The sequence below is a fragment of the Caretta caretta genome, chromosome 3, assembly GCF_965140235.1.
Source record: "Caretta caretta isolate rCarCar2 chromosome 3, rCarCar1.hap1, whole genome shotgun sequence".
Lineage (NCBI taxonomy): Eukaryota > Metazoa > Chordata > Testudines > Cheloniidae > Caretta > Caretta caretta.
In genome coordinates, this window is record NC_134208.1 from 77,972,649 (window position 1) to 77,995,697 (window position 23,049).

Genomic DNA, 23,049 nt, shown 5'->3' on the forward strand with positions numbered 1-23,049 from the left:
TTACTTTGTTTCTGAGGGTTGTCCTCAGATTCCAGGGGGTTGGTTCTCCTTTGTCTTGCACTTCGCGTAGTTATTTAGAGCTGTGCAAAGTGGGTACAAAATGCTAGTAAATCACAACAGCATTTTATCCTCGCACTTTGTATTGGTATAAATTACTATACGTACCATGTAGTGCAATGGTGAATCAGGACATAGGCATTCCAGAGTCATCTTGTTAAATTCTTTTTCTATTTAAGAGTAAGCCCTATCAGTCTCTCCCTCAACCCCTGCCCAGCCCTAACCAAACCAAACCAAAACTATAAAACCCAGTTTGATGCAAACAGTGATGCTTGAAAAGCAAAGAAACATTCAGTTAACCTTTTTTAAGTTACACTGTTTTTTTCCCAAGTATACATTTCATGTTGCTAGTTAATTTCTGTTTTAACATATATGTTGTCAAGGTTCCTTCCCCACTCTGAATTCTAGGGTACAGATGTGGGGACCTGCATGAAAACCCCCTAAGCTTATTTTTACTAGCTTAGGTTAAAACTTCCCCAAGGTACAAACTATTTTACCTTTTGCCCTTGTACTTTATCGCTGCCACCACCAAGCGTCTAACAGATATATAACCGGGAAAGAGCCCGCTTGGAAACGTCTTTCCCCCCAAAATCCTCCCCAAACCCTACACCCCCTTTCCTGGGGAAGGCTTGATAAAAATCCTCACCAATTTGCATAGGTGAACACAGACCCAAACCCTTGGATCTCAAGAACAATGAAAAAAACAATCAGGTTCTTAAAAGAAGAATTTTAATAGAAGAAAAAGTAAAAACAATCCCCTCTGTAAAATCAGGATGGTAAATACCTTACAGGGTAATCAGATTCAAAACATAGAGACTCCCTCTAGGCAAAACCTTAAGTTACAAAAAGACAAAAAAAACAAAACAAAACAGGAATATACATTCCATTCAGCACAGCTTATTTTCTCAGCCATTTAAACAAACAGAATTTAACGCATATCTAGCTAGATTACTTACTAAATTCTAAGACTCCATTCCTGTTCTGTTCCTGGCAAAAGCATCACACACAGACAGAGAGAGCCTTTGTTTCTCCCCCCTCCAGCTTTGAAAGTATCTTGTCTCCTCATTGGTCATTTTGGTCAGGTGCCAGCGAGATTATCCTAGCTTCTTAACCCTTTACAGGTGAAAGGGTTTTTCCTCTGGCCAGGAGGGATTTTAAAGGTGTTTATCCTTTCCTTTATATTTATGACATATGTGAAGCCTGCAGAATTGCTCTCTGTTTACTGCAGAGCAAATACAAAGGAAAGGGATATGTAAAATACTTTGGGAAAATTAAGATTGTGCAAAGGGCTGATTAATGTCCTTTGCTTATCTTCACCCCAAATGATAGGTGGGTAACTTTGTAGCAAGGAGTATGTATGTGATGTGGCCTGTGGGACACCAGAAATAATTAATAGTAATTAACAATATAACAGTTTGTACTTATAGAATGCTTGTCATGAAGTGTATATACCCCACGATGGCCCACTAACCAAGGGGTTAATGCAAGTCCGGATGGCCATTGCTGATTGGCAGCTTCACAGCAGCTGGGAGGATAAAAGAGCTAGGAACCAGACAGGTGGGGCAGCTGCTAGAGGAGTGAGCAGGCTGGAGAAAGGAACTCCTGTCAGCAAGCTGCTGAAAACCCACTCAGAGACAGCACCTAAGAAGGGATGACCGGATCAAGAGGCTGAAGACCCTACAGAAACCAGGGGAGGTAGGAAGGAGTTCAGAGCATAGCCGGAGTCATTGAATCCTGATTTTGCCTGGCTAGCTTAAGGGCTGTGAGCTGGAAGCCAGTAGAGTGGACAGGCCTGGGTTGCGCTACCAACCCCTGAGAGACTTAAGAACAGAGGGGTTTCTTTAGACCCCCTGGGTTCCAGGAACTGACTGACAGACCTGCCAGGTTGAGTGAACTCAGGTGCAACACTCTATATGTCCAGAAGGGGCACTGTTGCACCAACACACCATAGAATCATAGAATATCAGGGTTGGAAGGGACCTCAGGAGGTCATCTAGTCCAACCCCCTGCTCAAAGCAGGACCAATTCCCAGTTAAATCATCCCAGCCAGGGCTTTGTCAAGCCTGACCTTAAAAACCTCTAAGGAAGGAGATTCTACCACCTCCCTAGGTAACGCATTCCAGTGTTTCACCACCCTCTTAGTGAAAAAGTTTTTCCTAATATCCAATCTAAACCTCCCCCACTGCAACTTGAGACCATTACTCCTCGTTCTGTCATCTGCTACCATTGAGAACAGTCTAGAGCCATCCTCTTTGGAACCCCCTTTCAGGTAGTTGAAAGCAGCTATCAAATCCCCCCTCATTCTTCTCTTCTGCAGGCTAAACAATCCCAGCTCCCTCAGCCTCTCCTCATAACTCATGTGTTCCAGACCCCTAATCATTTTTGTTGCCCTTCGCTGGACTCTCTCCAATTTATCCACATCCTTCTTGTAGTGTGGGGCCCAAAACTGGACACAGTACTCCAGATGAGGCCTCACCAATGTCGAATAGAGGGGAACGATCACGTCCCTCGATCTGCTCGCTATGCCCCTATTTATACATCCCAAAATGCCATTGGCCTTCTTGGCAACAAGGGCACACTGCTGACTCATATCCAGCTTCTCATGCACTGTCACCCCTAGGTCCTTTTCCGCAGAACTGCTGCCTAGCCATTCGGTCCCTAGTCTGTAGCTGTGCATTGGGTTCTTCTGTCCTAAGTGCAGGACCCTGCACTTATCCTTATTGAACCTCATCAGATTTCTTTTGGCCCAATCCTCCAATTTGTCTAGGTCCCTCTGTATCTTATCCCTTCCCTCCAGCGTATCTACCACTCCTCCCAGTTTAGTATCATCCGCAAATTTGCTGAGAGTGCAATCCACACCATCCTCCAGATCATTTGTGAAGATATTGAACAAAACCGGCCCCAGGACCGACCCCTGGGGCACTCCACTTGACACCGGCTGCCAACTAGACATGGAGCCATTGATCACTACCCGTTGAGCCCGACAATCTAGCCAACTTTCTACCCACCTTATAGTGCATTCATCCAGCCCATACTTCTTTAACTTGCTGACAAGAATACTGTGGGAGACCGTGTCAAAAGCTTTGCTAAAGTCAAGAAACAATACATCCACTGCTTTCCCTTCATCCACAGAACCAGTAATCTCATTATAGAAGGCGATTAGATTAGTCAGGCATGACCTTCCCTTGGTGAATCCATGCTGACTGTTCCTGATCACTTTCCTCTCATGTAAGTGCTTCAGGATTGATTCTTTGAGGACCTGCTCCATGATTTTTCCGGGGACTGAGGTGAGGCTGACTGGCCTGTAGTTCCCAGGATCCTCCTTCTTCCCTTTTTTAAAGATTGGCACTACATTAGCCTTTTTCCAGTCATCTGGGACTTCCCCCGTTCGCCACAAGCTTTCAAAGATAATGGCCAATGGCTCTGCAATCGCAGCCGCCAATTCCTTTAGCACTCTCGGATGCAACTCGTCCGGCCCCATGGACTTGTGCACGTCCAGCTTTTCTAAATAGTCCCTAACCACCTCTTTCTCCACAGAGGGCTGGCCATCTACTCCCCATGTTGTGATGCCCAGCGCAGCAGTCTGGGAGCTGACCTTGTTAGTGAAGGTCACATGTGGTACCAGAAGTGGGAATCTTGCTGTGCCCTTGCTCCCACAGAACCCATAGCACAGATATGCAAGGTTTAAGATGCAGGAAGCACTCCAGTTGCTAGCTCAAAAGCAGGCTGATGCCTTAGTCTAGCAAGCAGTGGCACAGGAGCAGCAACCACAGATGAGACTTTGACACTACAGTTGTTACAGACACGGCAATGGCAAAACAAGCTGCAAGTGGCAACAGCAGGAAGCCTAGGCCATGGCTCAACAATACAGCCAGCGGATGTTGGACATAACAGCCACCCAGCAACAGCAGCTAGACATATTGATTTGGTCACCCACCTAGATGACTCCACCCCCTATATCCCCACCTGGAGCTAGGGTGGACCAGACAAGTTGGCCCAGAAGCCCTGTGTTGTCCATGACGGGACCAGATGATAACCCAGCAGCTTTTCTGGAGACCTTCAAATGTCTTGCCACCTATGCCTGCTGGGACCCCAAGACATGGACCATCTGCTTAGCACCTCTTTTGGCCGGAGAACCACAAGCTGCTAACAGGGCCCAGAGGCTGCCTTTGACTATCCAATGGTGAAGGTGGTGATATCTGATCAGCTGCAATTAAGTGAAGAGATTTAGCATTGCTGTTTCAAAGGGCAACTATTTGGCCTCAAGCTCTGGCTCAGAGTCTCAAGGATGTTGGTTGGAAGTGGATGAGGCCTGAGGCCAGGATGAGCAGGTAGAATGTCTTTGAGCAGTTCCTCTGGCCTCTCCCCACTCCTTTGTGTGAATGGGTATAGAGACACCAAACAGAGGCTCTGGAAGAAGCAGTGAGGTTAGTCAAAAACTATTTTGAGGCTGATGCTCCACCAACCCAGTCTGGGAGGACAGAGCTTGCTTCTCCTAAGTCAATGAGGGCTAACCAAAGGGAGAATGGCTGTTTCGAGGCCACAGGATGGAGACCAGCCTCACCTCTGACAGATAAGTCCTAATGCTGAAGGCTGGTCTTAGCTTACTCCCCACCCCATTCTCTGAAGGCCAGAACTTGGGGGCCATGCCATGCTGAAGCCCTGAGTATCCCACCATTTGAAGGTTCACTAGGGAGGGTGATCTGTTTTAAATGGGGCCAAGAAGGGCATATCAAAAAAAGATTGCCCAACCGTGGAGTGTAATTATGGAGCCAGCTAGGCCTTCCCTGGCCTTGACCAAACACCAGGCAGCCTGAAATTAACCATTATAGGTGCACATCAACAACCTAGAGGCACAAGCTTGGTAGATTCAGCTTATGAGCAGACCCTAATGAGAGAAGACCTACTGGGGAGGCTGAGGTCTATTCAGAAGGCACAGTGTCACTGACATGCCTCCAGAAGGACATAAGGGATTACCCCTGTATTAGTATGTCTAATGGCAGGTGGACAAACAAGCCATCCCATGGTAGGTCTACCACTTAAACTGGCATACCCAGTTCTGTTGGGATGAGACTGGCCCCACTTTCAGACACTGCTACAAACCATGTTGAGGAGCTGAACACAGATGACTAAAGAAGCTGAACATTCCCTTCAAGGATGAAGACCACTTTCTATCCCAGACAAAGGCACATTGGACCAGACAAGACATGTGCCACTGGACATGAGGGATGGGATTTACATAAATGAAGCTGAAGTTGTTGCCTAGGTGAATCAGAGAACTCCACTGGAATAGGCAGACCTAGTGATTTGAACCCTGAACAAGACCCAGTAGATGTGGGGACGCTGTTGGGATCATCTAACTTGCGGGTTGAACAGCAAAGGGAGGATTTTTTCTGGAGCGTTTATGAAGAAGGCACATCTCTCAGAGATGAGGAAGTGGTGAGGCTCATTTTGAGCTATGAGGAGACCTGCTCTATCGCCAGGTGCGAGGTACCCTTGAGGGGGGAACAATATACACATCTCCTTGTACCCCACATATTCAGACAGCAAATACTCAAGCTAGGCCATGAGGTACCGATGGGTTGGAAGAAAACCCTTGGCTGTCTGATACCCTTCTTCTTTTGGCCAGGAATTCACAAAGAAGTGAAAGATTATTGTGCTTCCTACCCTGATTGCCAGTGGGTAGCCCCAAAAGGAGTTCAAAAAGCCCCACTGGTTCCCCTTCCACTAGTGGAAGTTATATTTGAGCAGATAGGAGTAGCCCTTATAGGATCCACAGATAAGAGCTCTGCCAGCTACCTGTACATACTGGTTGTCATTGACTATGCAATCCACTACCCTGGAGTGGTTCCCCTACAAACCACTATGGCCCCAGTGATAGCACCGGAATTGTTAAAAATATTTGCAAGGGTAGCACTACACGAGGAGATCCTGATGGACCACAGTGCAAAATTCACCTCCAGGCTGACGAAGGAGTTGTGGAGTTTACTACAAATCAAGAACTTGCATACCTCCTTATATCATCCACAGACAGACAGCTTGATTCCCTGAAGAGATTGCTGAAATGATTCATGAAGACTGACCTCTGGCACTGGGAGGCACTCCTTCCCTGATTCTATTCGCAATATGAGAAGCCACACAAACCTTGGCAGGCTTCTCAAGTTTCAAACTCCTGTATGAATGGCAACCAAGGGGAATACTCAACCCAATTGAGGAGGGCTGGGAAGAGCAAGCCAATACAATGCCCAACATGGTGCAGTGTGTTCTACAGCTAGGGGACTGCCTGGAGTCTCTGTGAGAGTTCACAAAACAAAACCTACAAAGGTTCCAAGCAGCCCAGGAGTGGAACTACAATAAGGGGACCAGACTAAAGGAGTTTGGACCGGGCGACTGCATTTTAATATTATTACCCACTACAGGGTCAAATGGCAGGGCCCATACAAGATTATCCACTGGGTCAGTCCAGTGAATTATGAAGTCCATCAGTCAGACCAGAAAAAAGGAAAAACAGAACTATTATGTCAACATGTTAAAACCTTGGACAGCGAAAGAAGGACTCCTAATAGCACCATACCCCTATGAACCAGACTTAGGATCACAGATAGGATTGTGAGTTGTTGATTCAAAAGTACAGCTGAGGGAACACTCGACCCGCCAGGCAAAAGAGATGGGCCAACTTCCTGATCCATAAGTTCAAGGATGTCCTCTTGGAAGTGCCAGGCCAAATTGCCACCACATCAAACTGATATTCCACCACATCAAAACTGAGCCAGGGAAGGTGGTGAGAGAGGCCATATGGCCCATATTGAAGAAGATGAAAGCGATAGTCAAAGAGGAGTTAGAAGATGTGGAAGCTAGTGGTCATTCTAGAGTCTCAAAGTGCAAGGCGTAGTCCAATAGTCCTGGTTCCCAAGTCCGATAGCTCAGTCAGGTTTTGCATAGGTTTGTGCAAGGTCAACGAAATCTCAAGGTTTGATGCCTACCCAGTGCTTTGAGTAGATGACCTCCTTGAGTGTCTGGGACAAGTGCAGTATATAACAACCTTAGATCTGACCAATGGGTACTGGCAGATGCCCCCCTAACAAGAGCATCTTGGGAAAAGGTCGCTTTCTCTGCACTGTGGGGACTCTTTGAGTTTGGAGCCATGCTCTTCGGTTTACAGGGTGCAATGGCCACCTTTCAATACCTAATGGGAAAGATCCTGTGGCTGCTTATTTAGATGACATGGTGATTTTCAGTCAGGACTGGGAGATGCATGTACAGAAGGTGATTGTTGTTCTACATTCCTTAAAGGCTGCTGGGTTAACAGCAAGCCCTGCCAAGTTTGCGATCAGAGAGAAAGGAGACATGATACCGAGGGGACCTGCTGCGGGGCTGTCAAGGTTCCTTCCCCACTCTGAACTCCAGGGTACAGATGTGGGAACCTGCATGAAAAACCCCCTCAGCTTATTTTTACTAGCTTAGGTTAAAACTTCCCCAAGGTACAAACTATTTTACCTTTTGCCCCTGGACTTTATTGCTGGCACCACCAAGCGGCTAACAAATATATAACAGGGAAAGAGCCCACTTGGAAATGTCTTTCCCCCCAAAATCCTCCCCAAACCCTACACCCCCTTTCCTGGGGAAGGCTTGATAAAAATCCTCACCAATTTGCATAGGTGAACACAGATCCAACCCCTTGGATCTTAAGAACAAGGAAAAAGCAATCAGGTTCTTAAAAGAAGAATTTTAATTGAAGGAAAAAGTAAAAGAATCCCCTCTGTAAAATCAGGATGGTAAATACCTTACAGGGTAATCAGATTCAAAACATAGAGACTCCCTCTAGGCAAAACCTTAAGTTACAAAAAGACACAAAAACAGGAATATACATTCCATTCAGCACAACTCATTTTATCAGCCATTTAAACAAAACAGAATCTAACACATATCTAACTAGATTGTTTATTAGCCCTTTACAGGGGTTCTGTTGTGCATTCCTGCTCCGGTCCTGGCAAAAACAGCACACAGACAGACAGAGAGAACCTTTGTTTCTCCCCCCTCCAGCTTTGAATATATCTTGTCTCCTCATTGGTCATTTTGGTCAGGTGCCAGCGAGGTTATCCTAGCTTCTTAACCCTTTATAGGTGAAAGGGTTTTTCCTCTGGCCAGGAGGGCTTCCCTTTATATTTATGACAGGGGCTGAATAATCAAACCCCTAGTTGACAAAGTACAAGCTTTGAGGGACAGTCTGACCCCTGACACCAAAAAATAAGTCTGGTCCTTTTTGAGTCTAGTCTACTATTACAGAAAATTTGAGGCTATGTTCGTAATGCTGGTGGCACCCTGGAAAGTTAAATGGACTTCCAAAAGCCAGGACACCTTCCAAAGGATTAAAGAGTATCTGTATGGCCAACCAGTACTATGAACCCCTCACTTTGAGAGGCCCTTCACACTCCAGACAGATGCCTGTGAAGTCACCATAGACACAGTACAATCCCAAGAACATGACAGTGAAGAACATGTGGTATTATACTTAAGCTGTAAATGACTCCCCCTTCAGAAAACATATGTAATAATTGAAAAGGAGTGCCTTGTGGTGAATTGCTCTACCAGGACACTAAGCTATTATCTACTAGGCAACCACATTATTGTTGGTGACCGACTGTGCTCCACTAAAATGGCTGAACAAATGCATGGACAATGAAGTGGTACATCAGTCTACAACTGTACTCCTTCTCAGTAGAACACTGTCCCAGCCCCCCCAAAAATGCAGATTTCTTATACAGAAAAGGGGGATCACTGCTTCTGCAGAGAATGTTCCCACTTCTGTCCAAAGGCTGGGAGGTCTGTCATGGGGTGTATATATCCCATGCTCACCCAGCAACTAACGGGTAAATGTAAGTACTGCCAGTCAATGCTGATTGGCAGTCTCACAGCAGCAGGGAGGGTAAAAGAGCTGGGAAGCAGAGGGGTGGGCAGATGTTAGAGAAGGAAACAGGCTGGAGAAGGGAACTCCTGTCGGCAAGCTGCCGAAAAGCCACTCAGTATTAAGTGTGTGTGTGTGTTTAAAACAATGAAACAGTTTTTGTCAAAGATAAAACTTCAAGTTCAGCAGTATTTACATTACTACTGACCCATTAAAAAATGTCTTCCTTGGCCCTTCGCCCATGCTGCTGCTTTAGAAAGTTATCCTGAAAAATGAAACCTTTCACAATATGAGGACATAAATAATCAAGATAACTAGGTCATTTTCAAGCCTTGCCAAAACTGGTACATAAGCAGACAACCATTGTCTTTGAAATGTGGTCCACACATCCAGCCTCTGTTAGAGCATTGAAATACTCTTCATATAAAAATGTCCGTACATTGCCTTAAGCTGAAATGCATGTAAATACATGCTTAACTTTAAGCATATAGTTGTCTAACTTCAATGGTGTAGATATTTCCCCTGAAGCTCAGACATTTGGGGTTTTCTTTTCTATTGGAGCACCAAAAAATCCAAATAAAATAGAATTCTCTGTGCCTTCAACCAGCAAATAAGTGAGACATTAGAGAGATGAAGGAAGACAAGGAGCACTTAAAAATGCTTAAGAAAATGTGAAAACATATTGGATAAATAGAAGCTTGCATGACCTAATTAAAATGTTTTATTTTTCCGTATTACTTGTGCATCACTTACTAAGAAAAAGAGTAATTATTTTTTTAAAATGCAATGTCAGGTTATATGATTTTCTGTATAAATAAAAACATTTTGAGGAGGAACATGGATTTATAAATATTTTCTCATACTAGGAATAACTTTACATAACTGATAAACTGCTTAAGTTCAATTAGTTCTGCAATTTCCTTGCCCTACTGAAATGAACCAATTTTACTTTATATAGCCTCAGTAAAATAATTATCAAAGTAGATTAGAAATTTATGCTCACTTGGGTGGAATTCATTCCTGTGCAAAGATTCAACACAAGGTCTGTGCACCACTTGAATTTCACTTCAGTCTAGATTAAAAATCTTTAATGAGACTTAAATGGTACATAGAACTTGTGCCAGCTCTCTGCACAGGGTGAATTTCACCTTTTGACTTTGAGAACTAAAAGTCAGTTGAAAGGTCCTGTTCTTGACAGTTGTGCTTTGTGAGTAGCTAATATCTAGTGCTTGACTTTGAACACTGTAACTACTATATAATGTGTGATGCCATATATCTGGATCCTGACAACTGCACCTTGGTGATTTCTAAGTCCAAGGGAGAGAGGAGGGATGAATGGTAATTGATCTGAAAATATAACAAATGGCTTACTTGAGAAGGCTGGATATTGAAGATGTCACAATGTGGGCATAGACTGCCATTCTTACCACTACATTAAACACAAACATATCAACTATCAATCATGCTCATATTATTACTTCAAGTTTAGACATCTGGAACAATATATAACATAAATTGTCTCTCTAGTGTCTTTTCCCCCTGAAAATAATGTCTATAAATTCTCAGAGCATAAATTACTTCCATCTACTTAAAAAAAACCCTTTACACATTGTAAATGTGGTCAACAAACCTACAGTCCCAAAATCTGGAGAGATTATGTTAAATATACGACTAATTTAATCTGATCAACTATATAAACAATTGATGCAGTTCACTGATGCTTTATTAATCTTTTAGTACTGGTATTCTGAGTGAGATGGGCAAAAGTTGAGCAGTGATCCAAGAAACCTGTTACAATTGTACATTAATTATTATTATAGTTTGAATTTTTTGGAACACTATGCCAATGGCAAATTAAAGCCAAAATTCTGTATTTGGGACAGTTCATTATTAAAAATGCATTCTAATATTTTGGATCCAGATTTCCTCCTCTGTTTGTCATCATCTTACTTTGGAGATAATTTTTAATCTACATACTGCCAATTTATTAAATTAAATTCCAAGAAAAACCTTAGACTTGATAAATAATTTTCTCACCAGTTGCAGTTTTATGTTTTACTACGTATTGTTAAATTTTGTCAAGTGTCCTGTAAAAGGGCAGTTTTCCTGTTTTTTGTCTGATGTCCAGAATCTCTGTTCCCACTAGTCATTATATTATTGATTGCAAGTGTTGTGTTTTTAAGACTTATTTATTTCATTTTTAAAAACATTTTTAAACATGTGCCCATCATGGTTGTCTCTGGGGCCAGGTATAAATTTAGGCCCTGATCCTGGCACTGATTCACTGCTCCATTCACTTCAGTGGGCCTTTATGTGGCCATCCATAAAGGACTGGTTGTAGGATTGGGGCATTACAGACGATGACAGGAAGTTGTTGCCTTCCTTAACCTTTGCCAGTTGCCAAGTTATCTTAATACACATCCTTTAAATCTGTAGAGAGCCATGTTCCCAAGTATCTGATTTTCTTCACTGTCTTTCAAAAAGAATAATTTCTGGGAAGGGAGCCTCATTGGAGCCAGGGTATTAAACATAGTCATGATTCAATAACTAAAATGTAGGCTCCTTGAAAAATAGATTATAGGGTACTTAAGTGTGGGTCTGAACAAGATCCTGCCCTGACCCCCCCTCAGTTTCTTGTCATCACCCATCGACTGGAGCAGGAGCTCTGTGTGATGGTTGTTTCACAACCTCACATTCATTCTCTTAGCCTAGCTCCTTGTACATAGATAATAGCTAGTTTAGTTAGCTAGTGTTAGTTTTAAAAAAAGTTATATAGTGCTCTCCGGTGATGCCTTCACTGGGGTTCCAGCATTGCCCTTTGTGTGGAGTAGCAATTCCCAACAGTGCCCCCCACATGTGGTGCTTACTCTATCTTGATGAAGCCCATCTTAAAAGCACTGTTTGATGTGTAGATTGTTCAAGAAGAGGACTCAGATGGCAGGGGACCGTTGCCTCAAGCAGCACCTGCTTGAATAGGCCACGTGGCCTGACCTGGTACCGTGGTCTGACCTGTTACCAAGGCCTTCCCCAAGCCACAGATCGTGCTCAGGCTCAGAAAGTGCTGCTGCCTCTCATTCTGGAGCAGGGGCCTCTTCAGAGAGGCACAGGAGCCAGTCTCCATTGTTGGCACCAAAGAAGAGGTCTCACAAGCCAAATTGTGAGTGCTCCAGGTCCCCGGGTGGCTGTTCTGCCTCCCCTAAGAAGAATGCTGACTGGCATGGGACTGGTTTGGGCATGTGGGATGGTGAGGGTACCTCTGACTCTCCCTTGGTACAGGGTAGAGAGGGCAGAAATCCCATACCGTTGACTCCAGTTTGGGCATCTGTTGAGTCTAGTATCAACTGGAGCAATGCCGGTACTGATGAGGTCTGTGACATCAGTATATCAGGCTGCAGTGGACCTAATCTGCCTTTTGGTTACATCTTGACCGCTGATCCAAGACTTTGCATGGCTGGCATCTGCAGTGGCCCCCAGTTGGAGCACACCACCAAAATTTCAGGCCCTTCCACACCGCAACAGGAAGCACCCTTCCTGGTAGTTGACATGGACACAGCACTGGAGCGAGTACAGGGGATCTTTGGTACCAGGCCCTTCCTTGGCATTGGCACAATTGATGCTGCAGATGCTTTCATGGCAGTTGTCACCACCCTCAATGTAAAGGCATTCAGGTGCTCTGGTGCCACTTTCTGCACCGGGACTGATCCTGCCTGTGGCACCAACATATTGAGCACCAGTGGCTCTGACTACATGTGGAATGCTGATTCCAACCTTGTTCTGGGCCACAGGGGAGTCGGATCATCTGCTGGCCCCATCTAGGGTTGCCCTCTCCCCCCGCATGTCTCCGAGGTCACGGCCTCCTCTTTTTCAGAGTTGGGATCCTTCTTCTCCTGCTCCACTTCTCCAGAGGAGGTCCAAAGACCACTGGCAAACCACTATGGCTACCAAGGTAAGCACGTTCCCTGAGGCCGAGACAGAGGCCCCTGGCCTGGCACCTTCTTGCCACTAATGCCTTACTCATACCAGTGGCCCGCTTGGGCTCAATGGGAAACTCCTCGCTCCCTTACTCATCATCCAAGTCAAAGGCAAGATCATCTGCTCATGGAGCACTGGCAGCTGTGGATTGGCTGCAAGCCCTGGCACTCACGGTTCTCCTTCCTGTGAAGTTGCGGGAGTTTCCTTGTCTGGAGATGCTACTGCAGGAACAGGACCCATCTATGTTTCAGCCAACAGCCTTAGCCAACAGCCTTGTCCTAGTCCCCGGATGATGCAGTGCTGTCTGAGTCATCCTCCCTTTCCATCCCAGAGGACTTCAATGTGTACCAGGATCCTTTATGTTGGGTGGACACATCCCTCAGTTTTCAAGCAGAGTTTCTCCAGGAGAATACCCATAAACTTGTGAACGTTTTCCAGATCTCTGTCCCAGGGAGAATGGCCCTCCCAATTAATGAACCTTGAACCTGCAAGAGCTTTTTGGAGTATGCTGGCCTCAGTAATGCCAGTGGCCAAACACTTGGGGAAGCACTATTTTGTGCTTGTATAGGTATACAAGGGGTTCTATTCCCATCTGGTCCTGAACCCGCTGGTGGTCACAGAAGTGAATGACAGAACCCAGCAGATCAGGTTCAAGTCCACCACCAGCAACAGAGAATCTAAACATTTGGACCTTTTGGGCAGAAAAATATACACCTCTTAATCACTACAGATGAGGATTGTGACCCAGCAAACTTTGCTGTCCAAATAGGACTTTCTCAATTGGTTGGCTATGGCCAAATTTGAGGAGCAGTTGCCCTAGGCCTATCAAGATGAGTTTCAGGTATTTGTCACCAAGGGCTGCTTGGTGGCCAAGATGACTTTGCTATATGCCTTTGATGTTGAGGACACCTTGGCCAGTGTGGTGGCCTTGACAATTACTATGAAGGGGGCTTCCTGGCTCCAAAACTCAGGGATCGTGCTGGTTGTCCAGCAAGTGATTGAGGACTTGCCTTTTGATGGCTGAATGTTATTTTCAAAGAAGACTGATAAAACCTTGCATTCCTTTAAGGATTTGAGGGCTAACTTAAGGTCTTGGTGGACATATACTCTGCCCACGTGGATGTACCACTACGGGGTGCAGCAACAACAGCTGTACAGGCCACAGCATCCTTTTGTGCAACCCTTTCCCTTGAGACAATAACACTTCCCCTGGAAGAGGGACGGGTCTCACAAGAGGAAGCATTTGAGCTCGAGGCCCAGACCATCTGTTTGCCCTCCTTTGGCACCTGCTAAGTATCCATTTTGATTTGTTGGTCCAGAGCACTGTTCCAGTTGTTCTTCTTCCTCATTGTCCCCTTCCACTGCAGCTGGCAGTTGATTTGTCTGTATGCCTTCCCTCCTATCCCAGTCGTTCCCCAGATCATCACCAAACTCAAGGTGGATTGAGCCAGGCTCATCCTGATCACCCCAGCATGGCCGAGACAGTGCTGTTTCTGGGACCTCCTTATTCTGTTGGTTCAGCCTTCCATGCCACTTCTCCTTCTCAGCCTCCTCACACAGGACTGCAACCACACCCTGCATCTGGTGATCAGCTCCCTGTACCTGTACGGGGAGATTCTGGCAAACCAGTAAAGTGCTTGAAACCACTATGGCTTATTGCTAAAAGCAGCCAAGTCAGCAGGCCATAAAGTGACCATGTAGCAGCCTCAGTGTCACCAAGGCAGGGGGGAAGGGGTTTTGGGTGCCACAGAAATGGCAGCTTGACCCCACATCCTTCGTGACAAGAATTGTGTTGAAGTTGCTGATACATGCATCTTAGAAGAGCAGGATGTGCCCTCAGGAATGTGTCTGACAGGGTCTCAAGACTGCAAACTCTGGGAAAAACCCACACCTGGTTAATCAATAATCAGAAGGAAGCCTCTTGCTTGACCATTGGAACTGCTTGCTTAACAAGTTTTCTTTAAGGGACATGTCATTCTTTTACTAATGTATAAATAAGGGGGGAAATTTTGAGGTAGTTGGACTCTTCTGGACTCTCCCTTTGGATACATCTTGCAGTCCCCAGCGGCAAACGGGCTGCCACTGTGCCACTCGAGAGCCACACTCAGTTTTGGTAATTATCGAGGATTGGGGGTGGTTTACTAACCTGTTGTGGACGTGTGTAAGTGTTTGAGACTAAGTAAAGTTTAGCTTTAAGTGAAAGCACTCTTGTGTTGTCCTGTTTGTGCCAGCCATCTATCGGTCTCCCCTAATTTATTTTCTGACACCACCTTGCACCAAGAGTTACCAAGAGCTTTGGGTTGAAAGCACGCACCTTGTGGGGTGGCTGCTCCATGGCTAAATAAGGAGGAAGAGTGTTGCTTGGAGGCTGTCCAACAGGTCCTATTCAAGAGCAGGGAACCTTCTTGGCAAAGTGGAAGAGGTTTTTGGTGAGGTCCTTGGCCCTTGGGGCTGGCCCCTGGACTTCCATCCAGGACACCTTGAAGTACCTGCTACAACTTCAGGAACTGAGCTTGGTGCTTAGTTTGCTGAAAGTGCACTTGGCAGCAATATTGACATTTCATCCCTGTATCCAAGGGAAACTGTTTTTTTTTCCAGTGCCATGCTGCTGAAATCTCTGAAAGGACTTCTCTGCCTGCATTCTCTGGTCTGAGAGCTGATCCTTCTGTGGAAACTGAACACTGTTTTAGCAGCTGTTATGGGGCCTCCATTCAACACCTTGCTTCCTGTCTGCTGCCCTTCCTGTCTCATAAAATTGCATTCTGGACACACCTGAAGTTAGTTTCCAAAGTAGGCTCTGAACCAGGCGATGTATTAGCCTCTATTTTCCCCCAAGCCGCATTCTTCCCCAGAGGAGCAACACCTCCATCTGTTAGATACTGTCTAGCCTTTTATCTGAACAGGGGTAAATGGTTTTATGCTTCACCTCACCTGTTCATATCATATGTGGACCCCATGAAGGGACAAGCAGTCTCTGCACAGACCATCTCTAGATGGATAACATCTTGTATCAAGACTACATATGAGATAGTGTCAGACAAATTGGAGGATTGGGCCAAAAGAAATCTGATGAGGTTCAATAAGGATAAGTGCAGGGTCCTGCACTTAGGACGGAAGAACCCAATGCACAGCTACAGACTAGGGACCGAATGGCTAGGCAGCAGTTCTGCGGAAAAGGACCTGGGGTGACAGTGGACGAGAAGCTGGATATGAGTCAGCAGTGTGCCCTTGTTGCCAAGAAGGCCAATGGCATTTTGGGATGTATAAGTAGGGGCATAGCGAGCAGATCGAGGGACGTGATCGTTCCCCTCTATTCGACATTGGTGAGGCCTCATCTGGAGTACTGTGTCCAGTTTTGGGCCCCACACTACAAGAAGGATGTGGATAAATTGGAAAGAGTCCAGCGAAGGGCAACAAAAATGATTAGGGGTCTGGAACACATGACTTATGAGGAGAGGCTGAGGGAGCTGGGATTGTTTAGCCTGCAGAAGAGAAGAATGAGGGGGGATTTGATAGCTGCTTTCAATTACCTGAAAGGGGGTTCCAAAGAGGATGGCTCTAGACTGTTCTCAATGGTAGCAGATGACAGAACGAGGAGTAATGGTCTCAAGTTGCAGTGGGGGAGGTTTAGATTGGATATTAGGAAAAACTTTTTCACTAAGAGGGTGGTGAAACACTGGAATGCGTTACCTAGGGAGGTGGTAGAATCTCCTTCCTTAGAGGTTTTTAAGGTCAGGCTTGACAAAGCCCTGGCTGGGATGATTTAACTGGGAATTGGTCCTGCTTCAGGCAGGGGGTTGGACTAGATGACCTTCTGGGGTCCCTTCCAACCCTGATATTCTATGATTCTATGATTCTATGCCTCCTCAGCAGATACGGTCTCATTTGATGAAAGCACAGGCAATGTCAGTAGACTTCCTCAATATTCCCATATTGGACATTTGTATGCTGGCCACATGGTTGTTTATACATACATTTATGGGCCATTATGCAATTGCTGCTTCTTTCAGAGCAGATGCTAATCTCGAAAGATTGGTCCTGCAATCCTTATTCATGTAGACTCTGAGCTCTGCTTCTGGTGGGGGTACTGCTTGTGAGTCACCTACTTGGAATACACATCTGCATCTACTTGAAGAAGAAGAAATGGTTACTTATTGTAACTGTGGTTCTTCTAAATGTGATGCAGATGTGTATTCCACAGCCCATCCTTTGTCCCCTCTGCATTGGAGTCTTCCCCTGGCCATTCAGTGCGAAGGAACTGAAGAGGAACGGGGCGACACTGCCTTCTATAGCCAGGGGAGGGGCTACAGGAATGAGGAGTGAGTGCTGCCCCTCTGTGGGTACTGCTAGGAAAGAGTCTCCAACTTTGGCATGCGGGGTGTGCCCACACCTATTTGGAATACATATCTGCATCACATCTAGAAGAACCACAGTTATGGTAAATAAACGTTTCTTTTTCTAGAGTTACGGGCCCTCTGCTGAAAAGGTCCTGCCCCAGACATTCAGACATAGGAACTTTAGTGTAAACTTATCTGATGAACTTATCTGCCTTGACAGTACAAAGGATGAGAAGCATGTTCCCAGACAGCCAGTAGCTAAATCATATCATGACCCAAACATATGAATCTCTTGTGGACATAAATATATTACTGCTTTACTAAAACTCTTTTGATGCCATCTCTCACAATTAATTTATAGCAATAAATGAAGCAAGATATCAGATGGTCAGGCAGATTTTTTTTTTAAATTAACAGTACCCTGTAACACATGGACATAAACAAAATCAATGACAAATTAAATTCTGCATTACTACCCTCCTGGTGTAACCCATGCTAACACAATGTGGCTTATTGTCCCCTTCTAGTGGCTAGCTCATGTATGGACACTTATGAGACTGCTACTGAATCTAAGCTAAATGACCTGCTTTGTTAGCTGAAGCTGTATAGACACATTTTGTACCAAGGCCCAGAGATTAGTCCTTGTATACCACCTGACCAGGAGTGCCATTTCATGTATTACAAGTGGTGGCTCATACAGTGACTCGAACAATTGTAGGTTTCTGAAGCTTGGGAGGAATTTCTGTGTTGAGATGGAGTGTGTAGCGACACTAACACAGCGTGTCTCTTTGTTCTCTCTAGTAGCTAGACCAAGTATGGAGATTTGAGTCTGCTGCTGGTCCTGAGCTAATGGACTTGGTCCGTTAGCTCAAGTAGAGGCCTATACTGTTACATCCAGAAGTCCTGAATGTAATCCCTGCATTTGATGCAGCAATCATTACACTGGATCTATAATCCTCACCACCCCGTCAGCCCTCTGAGAACAGTCAGAACTCCACCAAAATGGCTGTTCTTGTCAGTCTCTTGTGACTTTTCCCCTGACTAGGTTAAACTCTGCCCACAAACTTCCAAGAAAACCGATTTGAGGGATCATGAACCTTTCAAGGTTTACAGTGGCATTAAAGGAGAAAGAAGGAAAATGATATTAGTGTGTTGAATATTCAACCAAGCAAGACTCTTCACATTGGCTTCCAATGCACCCTTCAAACTCTAAATGAAGTCGGTGGGAATTGTAATATTTTAAAAATGTATATCGCAGATAAAAAGGTATACAATACATTGTGTCCTGTATGATGAGTAACTACTGTACTTTTCTATAGGTTTCAGAGTAGCAGCCGTGTTAGTCTGTGTCCGCAAAAAGAAAAGGAGGACTTGTGGCACCTTAGAGACTAACAAATTTATTTGAGCATAAGCTTTCGTGAGCTACAGCTCACTTCATCGGATTTTCAGTGGAAAATACAGTGGGGAGATTTATATACTCAGAGAACATGAAACAATGGGTGTTACCATACACACTGTAAGGAGAGTGATCAGGTAAGGTGAGCTATTACCAGCAGGAGAGCGGGGGGGGGGGAGGGAGAGGGGAAGGGGTCTTTTGTAGTGATAATCAAGGTGGGCCATTTCCAGCAGTTGACAAGAACGTCTCAGAAACAGCGGGAATAAACATGGGGAAATAGTTTTACTTTGTGTAGTGACCCATCCACTCCCAGTCTTTATTCAAGCTTAAGTTAATTGTGTCCAGTTTGCAAATTAATTCCAATTCAGCCGTCTGTCATTGGAGTCTATTTTTGAAGTTTTTTTGTTGAAGAATTGCCACTTTTAGGTCAGTAATTGAGTGACCAAAGAGTACTTTTCTATGTGAGGAGAGCAGTACTATTTTATCATTAATGCAATAGGACATAGCTATGTGGGAGTCCATGTAATTCCATTCAAAGTTCTTAACAGCAGAACTGAACAAACAATAGAAAACATTTTTATGAAAATATTTGCCAAATAATCATCCATTTTGTTTAAATCTGTAATTTTAGTCAAAACTTCAAAAACTCAATTTTGACTACTTTGTAGCAAGTAAAAAAAATCAGATTTTAGTGTTTGAAAAAGTCATCCTGTTTTTTTGGGAGGACGGGGGTCCGGTGTCAGAATTTGAAATTCTGAAGTCAAATTCTGAAAAGTTTCAATGAGCTCTGCTTAATGAATTGTTGCCCATGATTCTATATGCTCTGATTTATGCCATTATCTAGGTTTCTTTGATAACTTTGAGCTACAGTTTCCTGATGACCCTTCCGAGTCTTTCCATATTGTCAGTGCCCATTGTTTTCCTAATACAACTACTGGAGTTTTAACTAGATGGAAAGGTATGCCACTTTGGAGTATGCGAAGACTTGAAACTAAGGAGACCCCGGTTCTCTGCCCAGTCTGCCGCTGACTTGATGTGTGACTTTGTGCAGGTCACTTAACTTTCTTCATTTGGAAAATGCTGATAATGAAATCTTTGTAAAGTACTTTAAGATCTCTGGATGATAAATGCTAAAAATATTACCTAGGCTTTTGGGAATCTGATATTTCATGTCTCATGGGGGGACAGATTTAGGGAAAGGTATTGCTGGGCTGTGAAAAGAGCGGGAGATAGATCTCTTGAGCATATTAATTCATCCTGCGCAATAAAGGGAGATGTGAAGTAACCGATCTCTCCCCAAAGAAACAATAGAGGTGAAACTGACCCGTATGCCACCCATTGTCAACTTGGAATAGCTATGTCCTTTTAAGGACTGAAATGCCACACTAGTTTTATCCCTCTCCCCTTTTCTCCTCCTAAAAACATATACCAGAGCCTCATCTATATATGCCAATATTTTGAGATAAGAGTCTGGATCATAATTATAATTAATCATAAATAATAAACCAAAGTAGGTTGAACCATCAAGTCATTTGAGATCAAAATATTAAATTTTCAATTGATTTAACATGACATCCCCTCCCCCAGTTGATTTGAAGTTGATTTGACCCTCAGGCACTTCTGCTGCAGTTTGCATTGTCGTGGAGATCTTTTAATAGACTTAGTCAATGTCTCCGGGATTCCTTTCTCTTTAATCTCAGGGTGCCAATGGGTTCAGCTTCTCCGCTAACCCACCCCACAAGGGAGCTCTGCCAAACCTGATCTCCCCGCTTCTGTTCAACCCCCATCCCCAACCACTTTTAACCTCGTATGGTTAATACGAGTGTTTCCCTATGCGAGTGTATTTGGTCTGTGCACAAGCGATCGCCATTACAGCCTCGGGCAAATTAAGCGGCTAATGAATTTTCTGTCGGCCACGGAAGTAATTAAGCTGTGTACTGTGGGGCCGATTAAGCTGCAAGTCACAGCAACCCGAGCCCAATCGCAGCGAGTCAGTCGCGCGTCTGTACTGCCGGCTTTTTGCTGCACAATGGAATCATTGACTATTTATTTACTCTGCACAAGAAGTCTGCTGTTTACTTAATTACAGGAGCTTTTCAGCTCCCAAAAAAACTAACTCTTTGAGGTCCCTCCGCCCCACCGCCCCCTGGAAACCAGCTCATTGATTGCAGCTGGAGATTGTTTCTGTAATTTTTAAGCAGCTCTTTTGGGGGGGGGGGGAGTGTAAACAGCACTTCATGAGAGGCAACATCTGTAATACTGCAGGTCGCACCCCAGGTAGGAAGCAGAACCCTGGGGAAGATAGGAGAGCCGGGGAATTCCTCTAAAGCTTCCAGGCATAGCTGAGCTGGAAATCAAGAACGCAGGGGGAAGCTACAGTTAGGAAAGCAGGAGAATTCCTGTCATGCTTCCACGTAGGTCTCAAGTGGGAGGCAGAAAACAGGGGGAGAATGGGAAACTCCTGTCATGCTGCATAGAGACCTGAACAGGGGAGAGCAGAATGCATGGAATTCCTGCAGCGCTGCTTTAAAGCAGGGCAGGGCTCGGGCTTGCTGGCTGGGCAAGTGGGACAGGCTCCTTTGCTTCTACAGTTAATTTCTGAGCTTTAGACCTATCAGAAGCGAGCTCCAGTAATGTTGCGGATCAGGTCGCGTTAGGGAGCAAGTCAGAGAGGGAGACGGGAAGGTCTGATCAAACATCTACCATTAGCTGTTCTTTTTCTTTTTTCCTTTCCAGTACTATGGTCTTTAACATCTCAGTTCACTCTTCTAACCTCTGCATCTTTGTCCCCCCCCCCCCCCCCACCCGAGCAATTCGCCTCCACCCCTTACATTCTCACAGTGCTGGGACTCCACTCCTGCCTAGTGGGGGCGGGAGGAGGGGGGGGGGAGAGTGCCAGAACTCAGCTCCTTCCCACTTTTAGAACTGTGTATTCAAGCAGGGAGGGCAAGAGGAATCCCTCATGTGGAAGCAATAGGGGGATGTAGCCAAAGGGAACTAGATTTGTACATGTTAATTCCTTCCTAAACCCCAAGACAGCTGCTCTTGAAGAATAAATGCAGACCCTGTTCCCACAGCAGGCTATAGGGAACTCAGCTTCCTTGATGGTATTTTGCACATAAGGACAGCTTGAGTTCCTTAGCTCTTCAACCCCTGATTCTGCCCTCCTTCTCCCTCCCTTTAAAAAAAAATAATACTCAGGGTTACAATACAATTGGCAGCGGGAGGTTCCAAACCTGACGTGTGTCATAGACTCCCTCGGGGTCGGCTTTATGGTTCTGCGGTGCCCCCAAGCCAAAATGTGGCGTCCGGCTCGCGGCCGCCTTTGGCCCCAGCTGCGAGAGCCGAGCTCTGTGCCAGGAGGTGTCTGCAGCAGAGCTTGCCCACGCCTGCGGGGGAGGGACTGGGCCGAAAGAGCAGGGTCACAAGCAGCCACCCGCCTGGCTTGTGCTTGAGGCAGGCTGGGCTGGGGGTGTGAGCGGTGTGTGGGGCGCTTTGGGGGCCCGGCGGTGGTGGAGCGGGAAAAGGAGCTCTGTGCCTTTAAAGGGCGCTGTGCAGAGCTCCGGGCAGGAGGCGTGTCTCTTTGCCGGGCTGCAGCTGCCGCCGCCGCTGCTGCTGCTGCTGCTTTCACTCGCGCTCCGCGCGCCGGCCGCACCTCGCCCCCACAGCCCCCGCCAACTGCTGCGCTACTTTGAGGGCAGCAGCCGTCCCGGGCTCTGCCTGCCCCGCGCACGCGGCCAGCCCCGCCGAGCACCTGTCCGCCGCGCAAGGTAAGAACTGCCCTCCGGGGCAGGACCCCGGCCGCTCGAGGGGCTCGCTGCCTCTTTGAGAGCCGTGCGTGGTTATTTGTCCTGCCCTCTTTGGAAGGGGGCAAGAAGGGGGCGGGCGGGAGAGCTGGCACCCGGGAGCTGCCGGGCTGGTGATTGCCCCGGGCGTGGTTTGTTGTAAGTGGCATTGTCGGGGTTTCTTTGAACAAATCCAGACCGGCTTGCAGCTGTCTGAGCTGAGCACCGCTGCCTACCAGATTCCTACGGACTGTCTAGATATCAGTCATCCAGCTGGCAAACCCAGTCCCCCAGGTTAGAGCAACAAAAGCAACACCAGCTTCCCCCAAAGTATCCCGGAGATATCTGTTGCTTTGGCTCTCCGGCGCTATATCGCCACGATGTGCCAGGGCAGAATCCGAGTTAGCTTCAAAAGCTTGAGGGGTGTAATCTCCCCTTGGGACCCTGCTTACTTCCTTCTCCGGGTCACGATTTTGTCTTAAAAATGCATCAAGTCGCCTTCCTTAGAAGATTAGCCACCTGAGGAGAAAGGATGAGACGTGCTCTAACTTGGTGGACAATAGTCTGTACTTCATCTGATGTCTCCCCCCCCGCCCC

General features: G+C 45.9%; 1 protein-coding gene across 3 annotated transcripts in view; it reads left to right on the forward strand.

Annotated features, from left to right (window-relative positions):
• The first annotated feature begins 22,286 nt into the window (after nt 1–22,286).
• GRIK2 (glutamate ionotropic receptor kainate type subunit 2) overlaps nt 22,287–23,049 on the forward strand; it is a 611,732-nt gene continuing 610,969 nt past the window's right edge. For 2 of the 3 annotated variants that reach the window (XM_048844922.2, XM_075126599.1), the window contains exon 1: nt 22,287–22,437. The gene's annotated coding sequence lies outside the window, so the exon portion shown is untranslated. The remainder of the gene's footprint in view (nt 22,438–23,049) is intronic. The other variant, XM_048844923.2, reaches the window with a different exon arrangement.